General features: G+C 39.8%; 4 long non-coding RNA genes across 4 annotated transcripts; 3 read left to right on the top strand and 1 right to left on the bottom strand.

The window, feature by feature from the left end:
• The first annotated feature begins 546 nt into the window (after positions 1–546).
• Positions 547–1,532, top strand: LOC309508255. The gene is made up of 3 exons (XR_014209433.1): positions 547–681; positions 1,046–1,163; positions 1,451–1,532. It is a non-coding gene; the product is annotated as an uncharacterized lncRNA (long non-coding RNA).
• Positions 1,533–4,180: 2,648 nt separating this feature from the next.
• Positions 4,181–7,277, top strand: LOC309482015. Its single transcript, XR_014200170.1, has 3 exons — positions 4,181–4,273; positions 5,372–5,568; positions 5,765–7,277. It is a non-coding gene; the product is annotated as an uncharacterized lncRNA (long non-coding RNA).
• Positions 7,278–7,666: 389 nt separating this feature from the next.
• LOC309496895 lies at positions 7,667–14,259 on the top strand. Its single transcript, XR_014205270.1, has 2 exons — positions 7,667–13,427; positions 13,597–14,259. It is a non-coding gene; the product is annotated as an uncharacterized lncRNA (long non-coding RNA).
• A 2,794-nt stretch (positions 14,260–17,053) lies between these two features.
• On the bottom strand, positions 17,054–18,942 carry LOC309492995. The gene is made up of 3 exons (XR_014203764.1): positions 18,896–18,942; positions 18,171–18,214; positions 17,054–17,823 (listed from the first exon to the last, which is right to left on the bottom strand). It is a non-coding gene; the product is annotated as an uncharacterized lncRNA (long non-coding RNA).
• Between the last annotated feature and the right edge of the window lie 3,562 nt (positions 18,943–22,504).

Genomic DNA, 22,504 nt, shown 5'->3' with positions numbered 1-22,504 from the left:
TTTCTTAGTGTCATAAACAAGCTTTAATCCCTTGAAACTTAAACTGGAATGTCACTTTTTCTGTCACTGCAACTTCCCGAACAAGCGAGCACATGCGGTGCATCGTGATGCATCGTGATATCGAATTGAACCGGATCGATGACATAATAATCATAATCGAACCGAACCGTGAGACCAGTGTCGGTTCACACCCCTAATTTTAACTTTAATCAACAAGTAGAATTGATCATGACATTCTCACCTTATTCCAAAAAAAAAAAAAAAAAAAAATCACTGATCTAATGCTGAGCTAGTGAATGTCTGAACTAGTTGATGCACAAAATCAATACCCTGATAAAGAGGTTGACTGGCAAAAAGTATTTTATGTATTTTGAAAATACAAAAATACTCATCTTAAATGTATTTAAATACAAATTACATTTGATTTTTTCCAAAGGCTTTAAAATACAAAATAGTATTTTGTATTTCAAATACGTATTTTAAATACATGTATCTGAAATACTGCCCATCTGTCTGTTTGTATCTGTCTGTCTGTCTGTCTGTCTGTCTGTCTGTCTGTCTGTATCTGACTGCATTGCAATGGCCACCAAGCATAAACTTGATTCAAAGGATCCCCACTACCAAGAGGGGAGACGCATGGCTCTGGAGCTGAAACATGAACACATTCTAGCTGAAGCCAAGGTTAGAGTTTTTGTACACCTCAATCATTTTATAACAAACATAACAAATTAAAGTAAAATGTGATGAGGAATATGTAAGAATGATGAGTGCAGAAGATTTAATACAGGTATATTGCATGATGCATCCTGCCATGCTCTGTGACATGTGTTAATAAGGGAATATAATAATAATAATAATAATAGTATATGCAGTTCCATCCCTCTGAGTTACAGATACTTGGAGAATCTATTCCAAGGCTCATTTAAGCTGTTCAACACCTTACTAACACCCTATGTTGTGTTTTCCTTTCACAAGTTACCTGCCTTTTGGTTACCTTACTTTTATCAACATCAGTCTTACAAGAAATATTCACTCCAATACACAGAGAGCAGCTGATGAGAGGAAACGTATACGAGACCCTCCACACACCTCTAAAAGGGACTCTGTAGGACGTGGTAAGCCGAGGGGGAGGCGAGGAGGGCGACGCCAAGCCTCCGCCACAGGTTATATCTGAATTATTTGACATTTGTAGGAATTTACTATGACAATGTTGGACCAACTCAAATTAGAACACTGTAATTGTTTATTGAGTTTAAAATATTCAAATATCTAAAAAGACATTAAAAAGTAGATAAACCTTTCAGTGACGCTATTGTAGAAGATATTTCCAAGTACTTAACAAAAAAATTTCTGATTTCATAAATTATTTAGTATATAGTTTGAAAAGAAGAACAAGAATAGAGTGTGATAGCCTAACTTTTTTCTTATTCTTCTATGTGCTGTTTTACAGCCACATACCCCACGGTTGAGTGCTCCCTGTCATCCAGTGTGGAGGTTCCACTTACTGCAACCTCAACAAAACTAAATCCTCAAAATGTAAATGTAATTTGGTAATTCACAGTGATGAATTTATGCATGTACAGTATAAAAAAAGTGTTCATTCTAATACTGATCATTTGACTTTTAATTGTTCCTTATCTAAATGATCCCTTACTGCTTTATTTTTGGATTTTCTTTACAGAAAAAAATATGGAGAGGCTCTCTGATATTTTGGCGTCATGTCCTCCTGCTGCTCAGCCTCAAAGTAGCTCTGCATCATCATGGTCTTTTCGGCAGCAGAAAGCCTCAGAGCGCTGGAAGGAAGCAAGACCATACCACCTAAAATGCCTTATTTCAAAAGAGGCTGTTGGTCATCCCCTGTGTTGCCTTTGCAACGAGCCTGCTGTTATTAGGTTGGTTTTCATTAATACCAAACTTCAATTACCCAGGGTGGGTTTGCTGAGTGCCCTGCTTCATAGGCTAAGATACATGTCTTTTGGGATGGGAGAAGACTTAGATACCCAGATGAAAAACACATTAATGAGAAAAGTAAATCTAGGACCTTCTTGCTGTGAGGTGACAATGCTAAACACTGAGCCACTATGCAATCCTTTACAATAAAATCGAACCTAGTAAAAGTGAAATAGCTTAAATAGAGTGTACAGTACTTTATATAAGTTATTCACCTGAAATAATGTATTATATTATAATATTGTTTTATTTTCTCCTTAGGTGCAGAGAGTGTCTTCCTGAGGAGTGGTTCTGTGGGGACTGTGATGTATTGCATCACAAAACACATCCACTCCACAACAGGGAATGCGTTTGCCAACTGTGAAGGTGCCAGACTGCTCCTGTGGAGGCACAAACTTCACTGTGTTACCAGGCAAACCAGTGATTTTAATTACCATCAATGGTAAAAAAAAAAAAATATATATATATATTAGTGGTGGGCCGTTATCGGCATTAACGTGCTGCGTTAACGCGAGACTCTTATCGCGCGATAAAAAAAATATCGCCGTTAATCTATTCTCCAAATTGGGTTGGGAGATGGCTCTATACTACACAAGCTATGATGACGCAATCTACCCGCGGCCGCGAGGTAAACCCGGCTGCAACGCGTATTCGTCGTCATCTTAAGTAAACACAGCTGAAAGTGAAAGCTGGTGAAAAAGATCGGTGCAACATCCATTATTTGGACTTGGTACGGGTTTAAGCCGTCAGACGAGCAGCAGCAAACTATATACAGAGTGTGTGGGGTAACAGTTCGGTAAGTTAACACACGACTAATCCGTTCGACCACCTCAAATTCAAAACAAAACATGATATCACTGAATAGAGCCCTGCACGGGCCTCAAATCTAGGCCCGAGCCCGGCCCTGGCCCGAGACGCTCAGGCCCTAGCCCGACCCGTGTCCGACAGCTCATCAGAATTATCAGCCCGAGTCCGACCCGAGCCCGTTTTTTTTTTTTTTTTTTTTTTTTTTACAGCGGCAGCCTGCCCTATTTGCAGCCATTAAAATATGTCCGTTATGTTTCTTTTCTTTTCATTTCTTTATTAAGTTAATTTAGACAAATGTTTGGAGCATTAAAAAAAATAAAATAAATGACGACCAAGCAAGCCGAGCCAACAGCGAGTAAAACATGTTTGATCAATTTAGCCTCTCAAATCAACGCTAATACTTTACTTGGCTACAATAAAATCCATAGATATAAAACACTTCAAGCATATCACACAGACAGTTAGTTCAATGTTTATTTATTAAACCACAGTGACTAAATGTTTTTTTGAAATACTGAGGCAGGCTCAGGCTGCTCGCAACAGCGCTCGCAAACGAAATGAGCAATAGCCAATCTAAACAAATTAAATAAAATAAATTGGAGAGAGTACTGTGTCTCAAATATGGCCGTGGGAGGTTCATGGCAGTGGTATGTCTGTTTTTAGATGCTTCACAGGAATTTATTTACAGTTCTGCTTTATAGAGTATACTGAACTAAGGCATGCATGTTACATATTGAGTGTTGTAATATTAATTTAGTTTAATTTAGTTCCCCCCAAAATGTTACACACTGGACAATTTGTTTCCCATGTCAGTCTACATTATAATATTCACATACTTCAATAACTGCAGCTTTGCTTTTCAATTTTTTGGTGCTATAATTTTTTTTCTTGTTGAAGAGTTCTGTCAAAAACCTCTGCCTCTGTACTTCATGTCTTTCTAGACAGCAGCGAGTTTCGCCATCGCCTTCGAAGGAAGCTGGCAGAAGACAAAAAACTCATTCTTCAGGAGATACAGTAACAGAAATACAATGATCTTGTACTAGAATCGGCAACAACCATTGACGTAGCTGTGGTGGAGCATTCCCTAATTGGAGAGAGTACTGTGTCTCAAATATGGCCGTGGGAGGTTCATGGCAGTGGTATGTCTGTTTTAAGATGCTTCACAGGAATTTATTTACAGTTCTGCTTTATAGAGTATACTGAACTAAGGCATGCATGTTACATATTGAGTGTTGTAATATTAATTTAGTTTAATGGTGTATTTTCAGTTTTCTTATGTATCAATTGATAAAAAAAAAAGTCAATGTTTTAGTGATTATGCAAGATTGTCTCATGTATACATATAACTGTTATTGATTCTTAGCAAACATTTCGATCAAGAAACGAGTGCACGACCAAGTGATGTTAACAAGGCGACCGCATGAGGAAACAAGCGTTTTGGTGTTGGAGATGGCACAACACTGCACGTGGTTGCAGAGCCTGGCAATGGTTCTCAAGAACAAGTTGGCTGAGGAGGGTAAGTTTAATTAAAACCCTGTCCATCTAATGTGTTTAAAAAAAACATACAAAAAAACACATCAGTCACAGAACTTGGATGGAGTAGAACGGTTATGGCTCTCTTTGCCGTGGTCCTTTGGGATATACATAAAAAATGGGGATTAAAGTTGTTACTGTAGCTATGGTAACAAGTCAGTAAGGCTATACAGATTCACATTTGCTTGAAAGATGTGCAGATTTGTTGTACTATGTCTGTTACTGGAAAGCGGAAATGAACAAAAGAATTTGAACATTGGAATTTGTGTCCTGGTGTGTTACATGGGGTTAGCATAACATCAAGATTAATCTTATTATTATCTCCTCCAGTCAACATAGAAAACCTTGCTGGTCAGCAAGTAACAAAATGTGTTACTTCAGCACAACTGTAGTGAAGAAGAAAACTGTTAACTTAAAACAGCTATCAGACATATATATGCTGCTTTGGGCCTCCCTCCATAAAGTCACCTCAGTGAGCCATGTTGCCTTAAGTTGTTTTATACAGAAGCTAGCCTGGTCCCATGTCAGCGATACACATAAAAATGCCAATTATCCTGCTATGTAGATTTGAATTGGTGATATCTTTTTACTCCATTTAAGTTATTTGGCCCAAACATAAAAGATCACATTCATCTAATCTTTCCTAATGATCCGCTAGCATAAGCAAGCCGTCAAAAAACGTGTCTCTGTAGGCAGCCTAGGCTCTGAGATCTGCACACAAAAACAATTGCACTCACCACCACTCAAAACCAATCACGGCGGGTGTTGTGAGGTTTTGCGCTCGTGCAAGGCTGCCTATGACGGCTGCACGCGAAAACCTCACAACACCCACCCCTGTCGGTGATTGGTTGGAACACTATTTGTTTTGGTTTTGAGTGGTGGTGAGTGCAATTGTTTTTGTGTGCAGATCTCAGAGCCTAGGCTGCCTACAGAGACGCGTTTTTTGACGGCTTGCTTATGCTAGCGGATCATTAGGAAAGATTAGATGAATGTGATCTTTTATGTTTGGGCCTGAAATCACTGATACAACCTTTAATATAGTTTGTCTTTAATGTAATCTCGTTTGTATTTTGAGACGTAGACCAGGGAAATGAGGGACTTTGCTGTCTCTTGAGAAGAAGACTGTCAGAGGTGTCAGAAAGGTTCCAAGTGGTCCTCCAACAGTACAAGACTGCCTTAGGTCCTGAGGCCTCTGTCCTTCTACATGTTGAAGAGGAAGATCAAAGTGGCCTCAGTAGTCCAGACACCAGTGAGGATGAAGAGGAAAACACAATTTAGGTAATTTATTTATTATTATTATTATTATTATGTTTGTTTGTTTGTTTGTTTTTTGGAATAACCCCCTGTTACTGTTATTCTTAATAATTTATTTGTGTGTTTTATTAATGCTTTACACACCTTACTTATTCTAAAACAGCTGAAATTCACCCTCTTATCCTAATTCTTGCTTTTTTGTTTTTCTGTATTTCCCCAGATGGAAGCTGCACGAAGGACTATGTTGAAGGAAATGGACTTGCCCTATATCTGTGTATTATTAGTATGCTGATTGATTAACCACATCAAAATCTTGTTAAAAATTCAAACTGTGTATTTAGATTTTCCAAGCAATTTAGTAAGCACATTGCACAGTTCATTGAAAATGCACAAACCTCTCAGTATAGGTGCACCAATCTTATCCAAAAATGTAAACTTTGCATGTATGATATTACCAGATGTAATTACTGGGCTCATATGATATTAGGGTAGTGTATACTCTTTTAAGAGAGACTCCCCTTAATTGTGGTGACCCTGTGACCTTTCCTTTTGCACCAACGTTAGGCCAAACTTTTGACTTGCATACAACAAATGTTATGAACCGATTTCTGTAATTTGCTGAGCAATGAATCATGTCATGTTGACCTTATGACATTCCCTGTAGCACAATCATTAGACCAGAATGTCAAATTGAATATTGTCTAATTGGGCAGATTGCCATGAAATCTTGTAAGCACATGATGACTTTGGTGACCTCATGACAATTCCTCTATCATCACATTTAGGCCTTAATGTAAAAACTCATTCTTGATTGCATTTCTCAATATTCACTTATTCTGTGGTGCAGCAGCAGTGTCTGTGTCAGTCTATGACATTTTGTTTTTCCCCAGAGGAGGCTGCCTATATGGATCACTACTTAATTGAGTGTATATAACTTGTGTAACTTTATATTACTGCAAAGATGCATTATAGTATGTAACAGAAAAATACACCGTTTTTTATTTTACGATTATAATTTATATTGTATATTATTACAGTTGACAGATGACTTAATTCTTTGTTCTGCTGGAGCTTTTTGCAAGTAAACTTAATAACCTCACATTCCAATGTTTTTAAATACAGCCTTATGGCTTGTTTGACAAATATGCATTTGGTGTATTTTTACTGGTATTGTTGTGAAAGACAAAAGATGAATATTTTGTTTTTACTTTTTCATACTTTATTGAAAAACAATATTTTGTATTTGTATAGTTGATTAAAAAAAACATCACACTGTGGAATCTTGTTTACAGATAAACTGTTTAACAGTTTAAACTCTGTTTAACATCAAACTGCATTATTAATTAATTACTTTAATGCATGTCTTTTTACTTATTTTCAAACAATCAACCTTGTTTGTAATTAAACAAGATCTATCATAATAAGTAATGTGTATCTGTTAGGTGTATATGTTACAGTTTTTCTCGATTGCTGAAACACTATAACTATGGATTTGAACTCAAATTTCAAAAACACAACACCGTTTATCAAAAAGCACACCCTTTTCCCCAAACTATAAACACTACTCCCCAGTTTTGACACATGAGTCAGATTTGTTAAACTTTCACTGCAAAACTTTACACACATTATCCATTTATCATTGCCTACACAATGTTGTAATTTAGAAAGCACTACACAAAGAGTCAAAACTGATCACACAGCAATCAGAACCTTCAACAGATCGATGAAACGGATAAGATGAGAGAGGGAGGAGAAAGGGAAAGGGCTAAGAGACAAGCAGTCTCAGATGAGATTTGTGCCAGCTCCCTAGTTGGGGTCATCCCTCTGTTCCCACAGCTCTATGTTACCACGGCCCTATGTTACCACATTTCTGAGAATTTTTTTTTACTGAAAATTTTGAAAATTAGGTTCTATGTTCCCACAACCATATGTTCCTACAGTCCTATGTTCTCTCAATATTTTTAAAATTTCAAAGATTTTTCTCAAAATGAAACTCTAAGTCAAGTAATTTTCTTACCACATTTAACCCTCCCCTGTCCCCCAAACAGTTACTGTAAGCAAGAAGCGCCAAGTCACCAAAAGGTCAGGAGAAATCTGTCAGGAACTCTATGATCCCTGTGATAGAAATTTAACATTTAGATGTGTTCTTTTACTCTTAGATGTGTTTTTACTTATAGACGTGTACAACTTGTATTAACATCTTTTACTTTATTTTTACTCATAAGCATTTAAAGAAATATAATCATATAAGCTAAAGCACGTTATTAAAGATATGTAATCAAGTGTTAGAAAGGCATAAGTTAATACAAGCTTGCAGGGACAAAATGTTCTGAGTTATAGGAGACTGAGTAGCACAGAGTGTACTTCAAATGACCTTTTGTACTTCAAGTGTCCTTTTGTGTGCTCCAAGTGTGAAAAGTATGTGTGCAGCGTTGATCGAAATAAAGATAGACAAAAGGTGTGAATTTGAGCAGCAGCTAAAAACAGGAACTTGTAGTAGGCATGGTATTGTTCTGTCTAGATATAATTTATGCCAGACAAAAGATCTTGAACAAGATGTTTCCTTTTAAGGTAAGCGATCTTTTGAGACAGCTGAAGCCTACCCAGGATGTGTTAGGGGTATATAACCTCGGCAAGGGAACTAACCCTTGGCCTTCTCATAGCAGATGCTCTCTGTATGTGAATGCCAATTTCTTGCAAGAAATAAAGCTGATCTTTGTTAACCTTTGAGATATCCTACTGTCTTACAATTATTGAGAAAAGTTGAGAAAAGAATTTCCACAACAAATGGCGACGAGGATTGGGAATCGCAAAGCTGATGACCTCCGTGGACGAAGCAATTGATTGAACATCCCAAAGACAAGAAGTCTCTGGCTCCGATACCCCAACGCTAAAAATGCAAGGGATGGGAGAATTGTGGACACCACGGCAGGCCTAGGTGGACGCGATCCCGAATAAAAGAACCAAGCTGCAAAAAGCACGGTGAGAGAAAATTATTTACGTGGTAAATAAGAAAATTATTTGCGTATTTTTCCTAAAAGGGTCAGGGTTTTGGAATAAGCCTGAAAGTAATTTCCAAACAGGGTTTGAGAATAAGCCTGATAGTAATTTCTCAAATGCCATGTGTTAATTGTTTTCCCAGAAGGGCCAGAGTTTGAGAATAAGCCTGATAGTAATTTCTCAAACGTCCAGACAAGGTGCTGTTTGAAATAAGCCTGATAGTAATTTTCGAACATTTAAGAAGGCACTTGTTTGGGAAAAAGACCTAGCATCGACGGATGTGGGCATTTTGAAAGTCCTAGATTGATGAATTTAGGCAGGCGTGGTGGCCACGCTGGGGGAAAGAATTAACACAGTGAATATAGTGCGTGGTGACCACGCGGGGAAAGGATTTAAATACGCAAATATAAATACTGAAGAATTTAAATACGCAAATACAAATACTGTTGAGTAAAATTAGTGCAAAAATGGGTAATGTTAATGATAAAGAATTGGAGACAGTGGATTTCTCAAAAGGGAATTATTGTTCCATGACCAAGAAAAATGGAACACAGTTAAATTGTACGGATTTAATGTCTGTTTAATGTCTGAGTGTAAGCCATCTGCAAAAGACAAAGGAAAATTGGACAAAAACAAGTCCAAAAAGAAAGGAAGAAAATATAATTATGACTTTGATGGTCGAATTATAGATGTATGGTTAAATGAGGCAATTACCAGACAAAGAAAACAGATAAATGTAGCATTAGCAACCATTAGAGAGTGCAATGAGAGACAAAGCCAGAAAGAGGAAGCCAGAAAAAACTTTACTAAGCTCTGTTTCTAATTCTTCCGAGGAAATGAGATGCATGAAAACCCGCCTGGGTGAGGACGACCGCTGTCTGGCTCCCTACTCCCCCTACCAAGCACCACCAACAGTGGCCCTCCATGAACCACAAAGACAACCAGGAGCAATGGGAGGTCAAGATCAAGACAAAGACAAAGAAGAAGAGGGAACGAGTCTGCAAGCAAGACCACCAAGACACCCTGAACATCGAAGCCTGCTAGGTTCGATCACCCTGCCCTTTGCTCCTCCAGACTACACTCCTCCATCTGCAAAATTCGTAAATGTTCACCAACCCAAAGAGAAGCACAGGCCAGACAATCAAAGATAAGTACGTATGAAGAATATCTGAAAATTGTTTTTTTCTGGACGGTCTGGACCCTGAAATAGGGAAAAAGGTCAAGCGTCTGGAAGAAATCCGACGACACGCAACGCATCAACAACAGCTGCTGAGAGACCAAGCCAAGAACAAACAGAAAAAGATTGACAAAGACACTCAACTGGCTCTGCTGAAGATGGGGTGGAAGAGGACGTGGAATGGGTGACCGACCCGCAATGGACCCTGAAGTTTGTTATAATTGTGGGCGAAAAGGACACTGGAGAAATGACTGTCCGGATCCTCCAAAGAACAGAGGATTCCAACAGCCACCAAAGCCACAAGGAGATTGAAAGAAGGAGGGGGAGGGGAGCGACGGTGAAGGGTCTGACTCCCAGGTGGTAAATATGTTTAATCTTATCTCTTTTTCTGCTCCTTGCAATGAAGAAAATATGCTTGCTGTTTCTTGCAATGAAGAAAATTCGCTTGCTGATACTGAACGAATGTATAAAGCATTTGCAAAATTACCAATGATTGATATCAGTATCGAGGGTAGGAAAATTAAGTTCTAAATTGACAGTGGAGTGAAGAACTCAGCAATTAAAAATGAACAATTGCCTGATTTAATTGTATTATCTGGAAAATGGGCAACCTCCAGAAGTGCCACAGGGCATCTGGTAAAGGAACCATATACAGCAGATTTGTCTTGTCAGATTGGTGATCACTCATTTTCTAATGCTTTTCTTGTAACTACTACCTGTCCTTGTAATCTTCTGGGAAGAGATTTGATGTGTAAACTGAAGCTGAACTTGTATTGTGATGACAGTGGCCTCACTGCTGATATGAGCATGGTGCGAATGCCAACTGAAACATTATATGTTTTTGAATGGAGCACTCCTCAGTGTGGTCTGCAAAACAAAGCCACAAATAGGATGCCTCCTGACCATGATTTCATGGAAGAAAGTGATTTGCATTGCACATGTCATGTTAGCAGTGAGCCAGATGAAATTTTTGCTGAAAAATTGTCTGAACTAGAGATTGAGGAACTGAAAACCTCAGAATTAGTTTGGTCAGATAAATGGTGTGCTGTGAAGGTTGAATTGACTGATAGCCAAGCATCACTGTATGATGTGGAGGGGGCCGTCCCTCACATCTCTTTAGCTAAACCACAGACTGCAGAGTGGAGAGAATTGGGGCTTTTTGTGAAACAATGTGACTCACTAAAAGATTGGTGGCTGACAAAATGTGTGGCCATCTGAGAGCACAGGGTTTTACAAACAGTCACTATAAGAGAAAATATTAAGGGAATCAGAACTGTTAAAGTGATGAATAAATAGTACTATATGAATTGCACGTGTTTAAATATTATACTTTTTATATGAAGGCGTCTAGAATTTGTATCCCGTTATCCCTGGGAGACAGTGTGGGAAAATGGTTTTGATCTATGAGATTCTAAGAGTCAATGGTTTACTGTATGTTTAACTAAGATACTTTTTTGTGCATTGTGCATATGAGAATGAGATTGGGTGACCAACTTTAAATATAAATTGTGATTTGACAAAAATATTGGTCACTCCATTTCATTTAAAAGGTCATTTTCTAGATTCAATAGAAACAATGTTTTCTAATTATAAACATTTGAAATCACATGCTGTCATCATCAGCGAGATAGAAATGTTTTTTATTTTTGTCCATGGATCAAAGATTGTGTGAAGATTTCCAAATCTTCTTTTAAATAGCTTATGAGCAACAACAAAAAGTGGAAAATTGAAATTGTGCAAAGAATGACAAATTGCATTTGAGAAATTAAAACGGATTCTCTCAACTGCAATTGTAGGTCTATACGATTTCTATTTAAAGTGTTTAATCTATTTGATTTTGAAAAGCTAGGTTTACGTTCACTGTGTTAAACTCAATCACATGACGACTGCATCGGACAACTGAGAATTGATATCGTAACGTTCAGACACTGTCGCAAGGGGAATGCCACAGTGTGTCTACGTTCAGTAGTTTCTGTCGTCGTCGAACTTTGTTACCGTTCATATTTGGTGGTATTCCACTCCTAATATATGTTCCCCATTCAGTTCCTAAACTGCTAAGGCAGACAAGAATGAATGAATGAATGAATGAATCTCTGGCCAGAGAGGGGGGTGTGTGGAGTGTGTGAAAGTGGGTGTGTGAATTATGGTGTTGAGAGACATAAATGATGTCAATCAAAACAGCTGTATCTACACAGGGTAAAATATGACCCAACAGGGAAGAAAATATTCCCAATAAAATAACAACCATGGATGATTTTGACTAACTATCCTGAGCTGGGTTATTGTTGTGGTAGAAATAAACAATGCCACACACGTACAGTGTATAACTTTGGGAAGGAAGAGAGCAAGCTAGCTTGCCCTGTCCACCCAATACTTAACGTTTTACTTTTTACAGGATGTCATGATGGATCTCATCGAACAGAACTGATTCTGTTCCAAATGTATAAAATATTGTCTTGTTACTGTTTAACATGAAATTTTACAGGTCTCATCGGAAAAAAGGACGACCGGCCAGACAAGCAGATGAGTCTGGCGACATGATACATGTTGTCACTAACAAAAATACTTAAGGTCTCCATTCACAGGTTGTTCTTATGGTTCACTCCACAAACAAGGTCCAGTGGACTGCGGTTGTGTTCTGAGGGAAAATCTTGCAACTATCAGCAAGGTTGCAGTGTGTGACACCTCCGTCCAAGCTTCTCACCTTAGACTACACCAACCAGCTTGAGCCAAACGCCAACCAGCCCTCAGCAACCCCAAACGCCGACACCAACGACAACGCACAGCGTCAAGTGGGGGATCAAGGAAGTGCTAGTAACTTTTCCTCCCTTGCCAACGTGGGATAAGCCCATTGCAACGTTTCGCAAAGAATCACCCTGGTGAAGATGGAACGTCCATGGGGCAACGAGATGATCAACACAGCTGGAGGAAGATGTGGACCAACTAATGCTTTAAGCTTAGTATAAGAATTAATTTTGTGTGATGTTTATTGATGTTTTATTTGTTTTAATCAAACTATACTGTAGGACTTGAGTATTTAGATCTCATGATTTGAACAATTACGGATTCATTTGAAAATATTTCAGGTACTCGTAAATTAAGAAGAGGGAAAATGTCTTAATTCTGTAGAATATAGGGACATTAAATAGGGTCATTACTGTAAAGATAATAAATAATCTAGGGACTATTTTTGAAGAAACTTGAGGGTTTTAGAACCCTAATTCAGATATCATAGATGCTAAAAAATTAATAGTGGTAATAATTGTTCTCTAATAAGGGAGGATAAGTAACTTTGCTGGACTAGGTCCGAATAGATAATTGGGTAGGTTTCTATAGCGATTGATTAATGACATGTCAGCAGCTAAGGCTATTATCATGGCAGGAGCTGGGTTGAGCTGAGTTAATTTTAAAATTAATGACATTGTTTGAAACAAGATAATACAGTTATTGATATTTGTGTTAAGGATAAAAATGAAAGTATTCTAGAACTTTTTGGTTAGATTTTATTACACAGATCCTTAAATAGATCTGACTAAGTAAAACAATCGCCTACTTGAAATAAAAGCTAGCAAAATAAGGTCAAGAAAAATGGTTAATCAGCAGTATCAGCCTGTTAAAGGCCTAATAGATCAATGTGATTCGAAATTTACCAAAGGATAATGAAACTTGATTCAAAGTTAAAAGGCAATGTACTATGGTATGATTAGTTGTTGTTTTTTTTAAATAGAATTAGATTGCTAGAATTAGAATGTTGGGAAGAAGATGAAGTTGAGGTTACAGTGCCTGAAGATGAGGTATACGAGAACGAGAGCGAACATGAGTTTGACTAAGAAACTAAGAAAATTTACTTGTTGTAAATTACTATTATTATGGAGAAAAAATGTCAAATTTTGTGTATGTTCTTTGAATGAACAAGGGGTGGAATGTGATAGAAATTTAACATTTAGATGTGTTCTTTTACTCTTAGATGTGTTTTTACTTATAGACGTGTACAACTTGTATTAACATCTTTTACTTTATTTTTACTCATAAGCATTTAAAGAAATATAATCATATAAGCTAAAGCACGTTATTAAAGATATGTAATCAAGTGTTAGAAAAGCATAAGTTAATACAAGCTTGCAGGGACAAAATGTTCTGAGTTATAGGAGACTGAGTAGCACAGAGTGTACTTCAAATGACCTTTTGTACTTCAAGTGTCCTTTTGTGTGCTCCAAGTGTGAAAAGTATGTGTGCAGCGTTGATCGAAATAAAGATAGACAAAAGGTGTGAATTTGAGCAGCAGCTAAAAACAGGAACTTGTAGTAGGCATGGTATTGTTCTGTCTAGATATAATTTATGCCAGACAAAAGATCTTGAACAAGATGTTTCCTTTTAAGGTAAGCGATCTTTTGAGACAGCTGAAGCCTACCCAGGATGTGTTAGGGGTATATAACCTCGGCAAGGGAACTAACCCTTGGCCTTCTCATAGCAGATGCTCTCTGTATGTGAATGCCAATTTCTTGCAAGAAATAAAGCTGATCTTTGTTAACCTTTGAGATATCCTACTGTCTTACAATTATTGATAAAAGTTGAGAAAAGAATTTCCACAACATCCCACATTAGGACATTTTCAAAACTGAGTATTGTGTTCATACATTTCCCTATAATTTCAACAGCTAGTCTATACTACTACAGCTAGTCTACACTACAGCTATTCTACACTGCTACAGCTAGTTAGGGTTAGGTTTAGGGTTAGGGTAACCCTAACCCTCTGTGGGAACAAAGAGCTGTGGGCACTTGGGGCTCTGGGAACATAGGGCTGTGGGAACATAGGCACGCTCCCCCCTGTAGAGACGTGCCATTGAACTTGTTACTAAGCGTTCAAATCAGCGTCCATACTTGAAGTTCTTCCAGTTTCCAGAGTAGGGTCAGTTTTAGGGTTATAAAATTGTAGCTTTACTATACACTCACCTAAAGGATTATTAGGAACACCTGTTCAATTTCTCATTAATGCAATTATCTAATCAACCAATCACATGGCAGTTGCTTCAATGCATTTAGGGGTGTGGTCCTGGTCAAGACAATCTCCTGAACTCCAAACTGAATGTCAGAATATGGGAAAGAAAGGTGATTTAAGCAATTTTGAGCGTGGCATGGTTGTTGGTGCCAGACGGGCCGGTCTGAGTATTTCACAATCTGCTCAGTTACTGGGATTTTCACGCACAACCATTACTAGGGTTTACAAAGAATGGTGAGACATTCAGATGGTAGAGTCAGAATTTGGCGTAAACAGAATGAGAACATGGATCCATCATGCCTTGTTACCACTGTGCAGGCTGGTGGTGGTGGTGTAATGGTGTGTAATGGGATTTTTTCTTGGCACACTTTAGGCCCCTTAGTGGCAATTGGGCATCGTTTAAATGCCACGGCCTACCTGAGCATTGTTTCTGACCATGTCCATCCCTTTATGACCACCATGTACCCATCCTCTGATGGCTACTTCCAGCAGGATAATGCACCATGTCACAAAGCTCGAATCATTTCAAATTGGTTTCTTGAACATGACAATGAGTTCACTGTACTAAAATGGCCCCCACAGTCACCAGATCTCAACCCAATAGAGCATCTTTGGGATGTGGTGAAACGGGAGCTTCGTGCCCTGGATGTGCATCCCACAAATCTCCATCAACTGCAAGATGCTATCCTATCAATATGGGCCAACATTTCTAAAGAATGCTTTCAGCACCTTGTTGAATCAATGCCACGTAGAATTAAGGCAGTTCTGAAGGCGAAAGGGGGGTCAAACACAGTATTAGTATGGTGTTCCTAATAATCCTTTAGGTGAGTGTATATATCAACAATCTCCTACAGTTGAAACATACATTATACTATATTTAAATGATCAAGATGAAAGATCAAGACTGTTATTGTAGTTGTAGAACAACCATCAGGGCCGTCTCCAATGTACACTATTTACATTTTTTTTCCAACTGCTTGCACACATTTTCAAAACTATGTCACCTTTTTTCAAAACTTTCCCAAAACTGCACACACAAAATTGTGTGTAGCCTAGTGTTTTGAAAAAAAGTGTTTTATGCAATTGAAAACTGAGTCAAAGGCTTAGAAATAGTTTATTGTTTTTGGAGATGTGGTGTGAAGTTTTGCACTTTGAGTGAGAGGTTTCAAAAAATCGTGTGACATAAAAAAGATTTTGTGTGTAAGCAGTTGGGAAAAAAACTGTATAAACTACAATTCCCACGAGAGACGCGCCATTGAACTTCTTACAAAGTGTACAAATCAGTCACCATACTTGTAGTTCTTCTGGTTTCCCGACCAGGAATAATGTTATAAAAATGTGTCTTTACTATTCTATATTAAGAAACATACATTATACAGCCGAAACATACATTATGTTATATTTATATATGATTAGGATAAAAAATAAAAAAAAATCGCCAAGACTTCAAATCTGTGGTTTTAGCTGGTAGGCTACAGTAGACATGAATTCAAGATTGTCGGCGGGAGTTATGCTACCCTTCAAAGAGCGACTTAAAAAAAAAAAAAGTTTTATTTAACATTATGTTTATTTATTTAATTATGGCCTGCAAATGTTTGTTTTACCAACTGATGAATGTAATAAACTGCCACTTATAAATATGTCAGAATTAGATGCAATAAGTATACAAACAATATCCTAATATTAAAGAATTCCAAAATGTGTGAAATAGGCTACTCTCCAGATCAAGACCTTCTCAATAAATCAATATTTGGCTTTTTAACTAGTGACAAAAACTGTTCAGTTCTAGAAGATAAAATCATTTATTTTATTTGGATGAATTAGTCTGTTTATCAGATTTACCAATTGCTATAATTTGTTTGTGCTGGTCAAGAACAATAGATAAAATTGAACTGCAAGCAAAAACTTGGGGCCACTGTTTCAAATATGTGAGTGGCTCCTCCCCTAACAAATGTAACCTCACTCCATTTTTTTTTTATAAAACTTGAGAGCCCTGATTAAATTATATATGCTAACCTAAATTTTAATCAAAAAAGAATCCACTTGTAAAGTTAAACAAATTTCACATATAAATATGCTCAATGTAGTCTGTTTCTTTTGTCTCAACCACTTCATCCTCATATTGTTTTGAATTAAATTGATGTATGGAAAAGTAAAAACAAAAATGATCTTTTGCAAGTGTTATTGTAGTGTATTTGTGTTCTTTCACAAAAATATAAGTGAAAATATGCCAAATGCTTATTTATTGCTTAATTACTCACTAGAGGCTTAAAGAATGATCAAACAAATTTATTGACAAGGTGCATAACAAATTGAAACTATATAGTCTTTGGCAATTGGACCACATCAAGACATCATTCTTTTAAGAGAAAAGCATGAAATGAAAAGGGATATCCCCTACATGGAGCCGACACTGGTGGTGGTGGTGAAGGGGTGAGTAGCAATGCTGAGATCTAGATGAATGTGGAGCTCTTCTCCTGATGACCACAGTGGAGGGACCTACTGTATGACACGATTGGCTCAAGAGGGTTGAGATGATAATACATTTGGTTTAAGACATAAAACACCCAGTCAGCTGATGAGTTTGGAGTAGAAGAGAGTGAGAGAGACAATGTAAAAGATATGATATAATGTGCGAGTATAAAGAAGGACAGTCTTATTTGTTGAACTTCATATTTTAGCTTCATGTCAAACAAGCCATAAGGTTGTATTTCTTAACAGTGGACTGTGAGGTTAAGTGAACTTGAAAAGCACAGAAAACAGAACATGAAATCAAATTACACGTCAACTGTAATAAAATAACAGTGCAATTTATAATCATGAAATATGAAACATGCTTTTGAATAACATCTGAAAAAGAAAATTCAGTTGGATTAAGTACATTTCTAGTACATTCCCTTTCGAGATTAAACTCCAGGTCATATTCTTGGAGATGTTCCCCTTTTCACTACTACAGAAAGATGAGATATGACTTCAAATGCAGCACAGAAACAATTTAATAAATAGGCTGAAACCAAAATGGAGTTCTAAATATACATTTTATTTATTTTCATTATTTTGGAGTGAATCCTTTGGCTGCCAGGAATGGGCCCACTGCTCACCACTAAAAACAGAAGGGATTTTTTTTTCTGTTACTGGTTGAGGTTTCCAATAAACTTAAAACATTACCGAACATGTCTTTTATAAGTATAAGTTTCATTTTCCGTCTATGAAGGACCACCACCTTCATGCATGCATTAATGGTGGTGGTCCTTCATAGATGGAAAATGAAACTGTTATACTTATAAAAGACATGTTCGGTAATGATGTGTGCTTTACACTTGTTTAAAAGGCTTGTTTAATCTGAAACAGAACAGATTAATAAAAAAATTGTAGCAAAAAAAAAAAAGTTTAAGTAAATAAATAATGAATGCATTAATTCATAAAGCAGAAGAACAGAATAATACATACCATACTGGACAGGGCTCCCAGTCAACCAGCATTTCTGCTTTGCCCTAATGTAAGAAAAGACAAAAAATAAAATCCATTCTTAGCATAAGGCTATTATGTCTGATTATAGGCATTGAGTTTCATTGATTTTCAGAAGACACTTCCTCATAAACTGTAATTCAAAAAGACTGAACACATAAAAAGTATCTACCTAACAATTATGGTATGTATAATATGTATTTGCCAACTCACAAGGAAGTTTCTAGATCCTATATTACACTCTGCATACGGCCTACACTCTGCAGTTCCTTTATGACTGTCTAACCTTTCTCACTCTTTCTCTTAAAGGGATACTCTACCGTTTTTTCATATTAAACTATGTTATTCCCTTAACTAAGACGAGTTGATACATACCTCTCTCGTCTCAGTGCGTGCACTAAATCCCTCTGTCTTACGGCGAAACTTTGTTAGCCCAGTTCATTTAATATGGGCCAAGCAGAGAACTCCACGTTTTCCCTATTTAAATACAGTTACTCGCGAAGTGTAACTCGACCTAGGACGGTGACACAAAACAAAACGTTGCGCTTTTCTAAGCGTGTAAAATGGATAACTATTTTGTATGGCGGAATACCATAGCAAGTGCTTGTAAGCACTTCGACTTGGCGCAGTAATATCTAAAGCGAATTAACAGGGGTTAAGTTGCAATGTTTAACAAAGTATGAATCATTGCATTTACATGCACTTACTCTTTTGTGGCCTTTTCCTTTCAGGCATATGCCTTGGTCCCCCTGTGGGATATAAGATTACAGTCCAGTTATATCCACTCAGAAAAAAACTAAAACACATTTACAATAATTAAACAAAATGCACTTTGTAATGTCTTTTCAACATAAATATGTGTCCCTGGTGTGTCTAGACACCCCTGAAATATGAGAAAAGACCATCCTCTCAGTTAATGTGTGTGCAAACACGCTGTTTAATTTGGCTCCAGATTTTACATCACATGCAGGCTCATTGGAAAATAGTAATCATAGTAGGCTTTTAGAATACTCCATCTAAAATGACCTGTTTCAGACAGGGTCTGCATAAAGGACCAGTTTGAGATAAATAAGGACTTTTTTAGGATCATGCAAAGCTACTCTAGTGGAGTATCAGAATAAAAATATAGAACTGGAAATGAACATAATAGGTCCCCTTTAAATTCTATTTAAGTAATTAATTTACATATTAGAGAATCTGCTTGACTAATGAGTTTCATAGTTACCAAGCTATGGTAACAGTTATCAGAACCACCAATAATTACCCTAATAATAATAATAATAATAATACTTCATCACATTTATATAGCTGTTACAATGACAGCTGAAGCAGATGCAGAAGCAGGATCCAATTGCAGCAGGTTTTATTAAACAAACTCAAAAGGTAATAAACTCAGAGAGAGATACAGGAACAGCCAACATACAACATTAAGAACTCACAAAGACTGAAACAAGACACAGGGCTTAAATACACAGACAGACAAGCTAAACAAGATAACAAGGGGGCGTGGCTAATGGAAAACACCTGGGAAGACTAATCAACATAACGGGGACCTGCTAAACATAGAATGAGACAGGGGAACACAGACATTAATCGTGACATAGCCCCCCCTCTATGGGCGGCTCCCGACGCCCATCAAAACAAAACAAAACAATAGTTCAGGAGGGTGGTGGAGCGGAGGCGGACCCGGGGGTGGGATGGAGGGCCAGGCCCGTGGAGTGGAAGAGGACCTGGAGACTGCGGCAAGACGGGAGGCCAAGGCGGATCAGGCTGTGCAGGCGACCAGGGCGGATCAGGCTGTGCAGGCGACCAGGGCGGATCAGGCTGTGCAGGCGACCAGGGCGGATCAGGCTGTGCAGGCGACCAGGGCGGATCAGGCTGTGCAGGCGACCAGGGCGGAGCAGGCAGTGCAGGCGACCAGGGCGGAGCAGGCAGTGCAGGCGAAGATGACCATTCAGGCGGCCAGGGCGGAGACGACCCTTCAGGCGGCCAGGGCGGAGACGACAGGCCATCTGGCGGCCAGGGCGGAGACGACCCTTCAGGCGGCCATGGTGAAGCAGGCTGAGGAGGTGGCCATGGTGAAGCAGGCTGAGGAGGTGGCCATGGTGAAGCAGGCTGAGGAGGTGGCCATGGTGAAGCAGGCTGAGCTGGTGACCACGGCGGAGAGGACCCTTCGGGTGGCCAAGGCGGAGAAAACCCTTCGGGTGTCCATGGCGGTGAGGACCCTTCGGGTGGCCACGACGGAGAGGACCCTTTGGGTGGCCACGACGGAGAGGACCCTTCGGGTGGCCACGACGGAGAGGACCCTTCGGGTGGCCACGGCGGAGAGGACCCTTCGGGCGGCCAAGGCGGGTCAGGACTGGACGAGGCCAGCGACGAGGGCAGGTCAGGACTGGACAGGACCAGTGATGAAGAGGGCTTTGAGCTGGGCAGGACCAGCGATGAAGAGGGCTTTGAGCTGGGCAGGACCAGCGATGAAGAGGGCTTTGAGCTGGGCAGGACCAGCGGCGAAGAGGGCTCTGAGCTGGGCAGGGCCAGCGGCGAAGAGGGCTCTGAGCTGGGCAGGACCATCACAGACTCTGGCTCGGCGTCGACAGCCATCTTGTCCAGAGACACTGGCTCGGCGGGCGTGATGTGAAGCTCTGGCTCGGCAGGACTGACGTGAAGCTCTGGCTCGGCAGGACTGACGTGAAGCTCAGGCTCGGCAGGACTGACGTGAAGCTCAGGCTCGGCAGGACTGACGTGAAGCTCTGGCTCGGCAGGACTGACGTGAAGCTCTGGCTCGGCAGGACTGACGTGAAGCTCAGGCTCGGCAGGACTGACGTGAAGCTCTGGCTCGGCAGGACTGACGTGAAGCTCTGGCTCGGCAGGACTGACGTGAAGCTCTGGCTCGGCAGGACTGACGTGAAGCTCTGGCTCGGCAGGACTGACGTGAAGCTCTGGCTCGGCAGGACTGACGTGAAGCTCTGGCTCGGCAGGACTGACGTGAAGCTCTGGCTCGGCAGGACTGACGTGAAGCTCTGGCTCGGCAGGACTGACGTGAAGCTCTGGCTCGGCAGGACTGACGTGAAGCTCAGGCTCGGCAGGACTGACGTGAAGCTCAGGCTCGGCAGGACTGACGTGAAGCTCAGGCTCGGCAGGACTGACGTGAAGCTCTGGCTCGGCAGGACTGACGTGAAGCTCTGGCTCGGCAGGACTGACGTGAAGCTCTGGCTCGGCAGGACTGACGTGAAGCTCTGGCTCGGCAGGACTGACGTGAAGCTCTGGCTCGACTGGGCAAATGACTGGTTCGGTGGTTTTGGTGGAACGTGGAGCAGACCTGCGAGCTCCCCGGACGGCTATCCAAGCGGGGTCAAACACTTTAGACACCAGATCAGCACTGTTAGAAATAAGTTTTCGTGCTCTGGGCCATGTGATCTCAGCCACTGGTCCGAAACAGATACGGTGCTCAGCAGGGAGTGGTAATGTGGGTTTGCCTGGGCTGACAGTGTGAGCAGGTTTGGCTGGGCTGGATGAATGTAGAGCATACTTGGGAGTAAAACTCTCCCAGCAGATGGCAACTGCTTCTCTCCAGTCCAGCCCCAAGAGATCGGGGAGTGGTCGAGGATCGACGCATCCGATTATATAACCTGTTTTTAAAGTTTCATCACTCAGATCACAGTTTGTAGCTAGCTCACAAAATTTCTCAGTAAACTCAAACAGATCGTGGCTTTCCTTCACTATCGCCGTGAGCCGATCCCAAAACATCTTGAAGGACGCGTACTGCTGGATCCATAAATGGTGAGTTCTTCTGTTACAATGACAGCTGAAGCAGATGCAGAAGCAGGATCCAATTGCAGCAGGTTTTATTAAACAAACTCAAAAGGTAATAAACTCAGAGAGAGATACAGGAACAGCCAACATACAACATTAAGAACTCACAAAGACTGAAACAAGACACAGGGCTTAAATACACAGACAGACAAGCTAAACAAGATAACAAGGGGGCGTGGCTAATGGAAAACACCTGGGAAGACTAATCAACATAACGGGGACCTGCTAAACATAGAATGAGACAGGGGAACACAGACATTAATCGTGACAATAGCGCTTTTCTGGGTACTCAAAGCGCTTTACATGGAAGGGGGAATCTCCTCAACCACCACCAATGTGCAGCATCCACTTGGATGATGCGACGGCAGCCATATTGCGCCAGAACGCTCACCACACACCAGCTTATTGGTGGAGAGGAGACAGTGATGAAGCCAATCAGTATATGGGGGTGATTAGGAGGCCATGATGGACAGGGGCCAATGGGCAAATTTGGCCAGGATGCT

Source organism: Leuciscus leuciscus (assembly GCF_965113295.1).
Source record: "Leuciscus leuciscus genome assembly, chromosome: 1".
Lineage (NCBI taxonomy): Eukaryota > Metazoa > Chordata > Actinopteri > Cypriniformes > Leuciscidae > Leuciscus > Leuciscus leuciscus.
The sequence above is the reverse complement of the archived record's forward strand: the minus strand, read 5'-3'. Positions and strand labels throughout refer to the sequence as shown.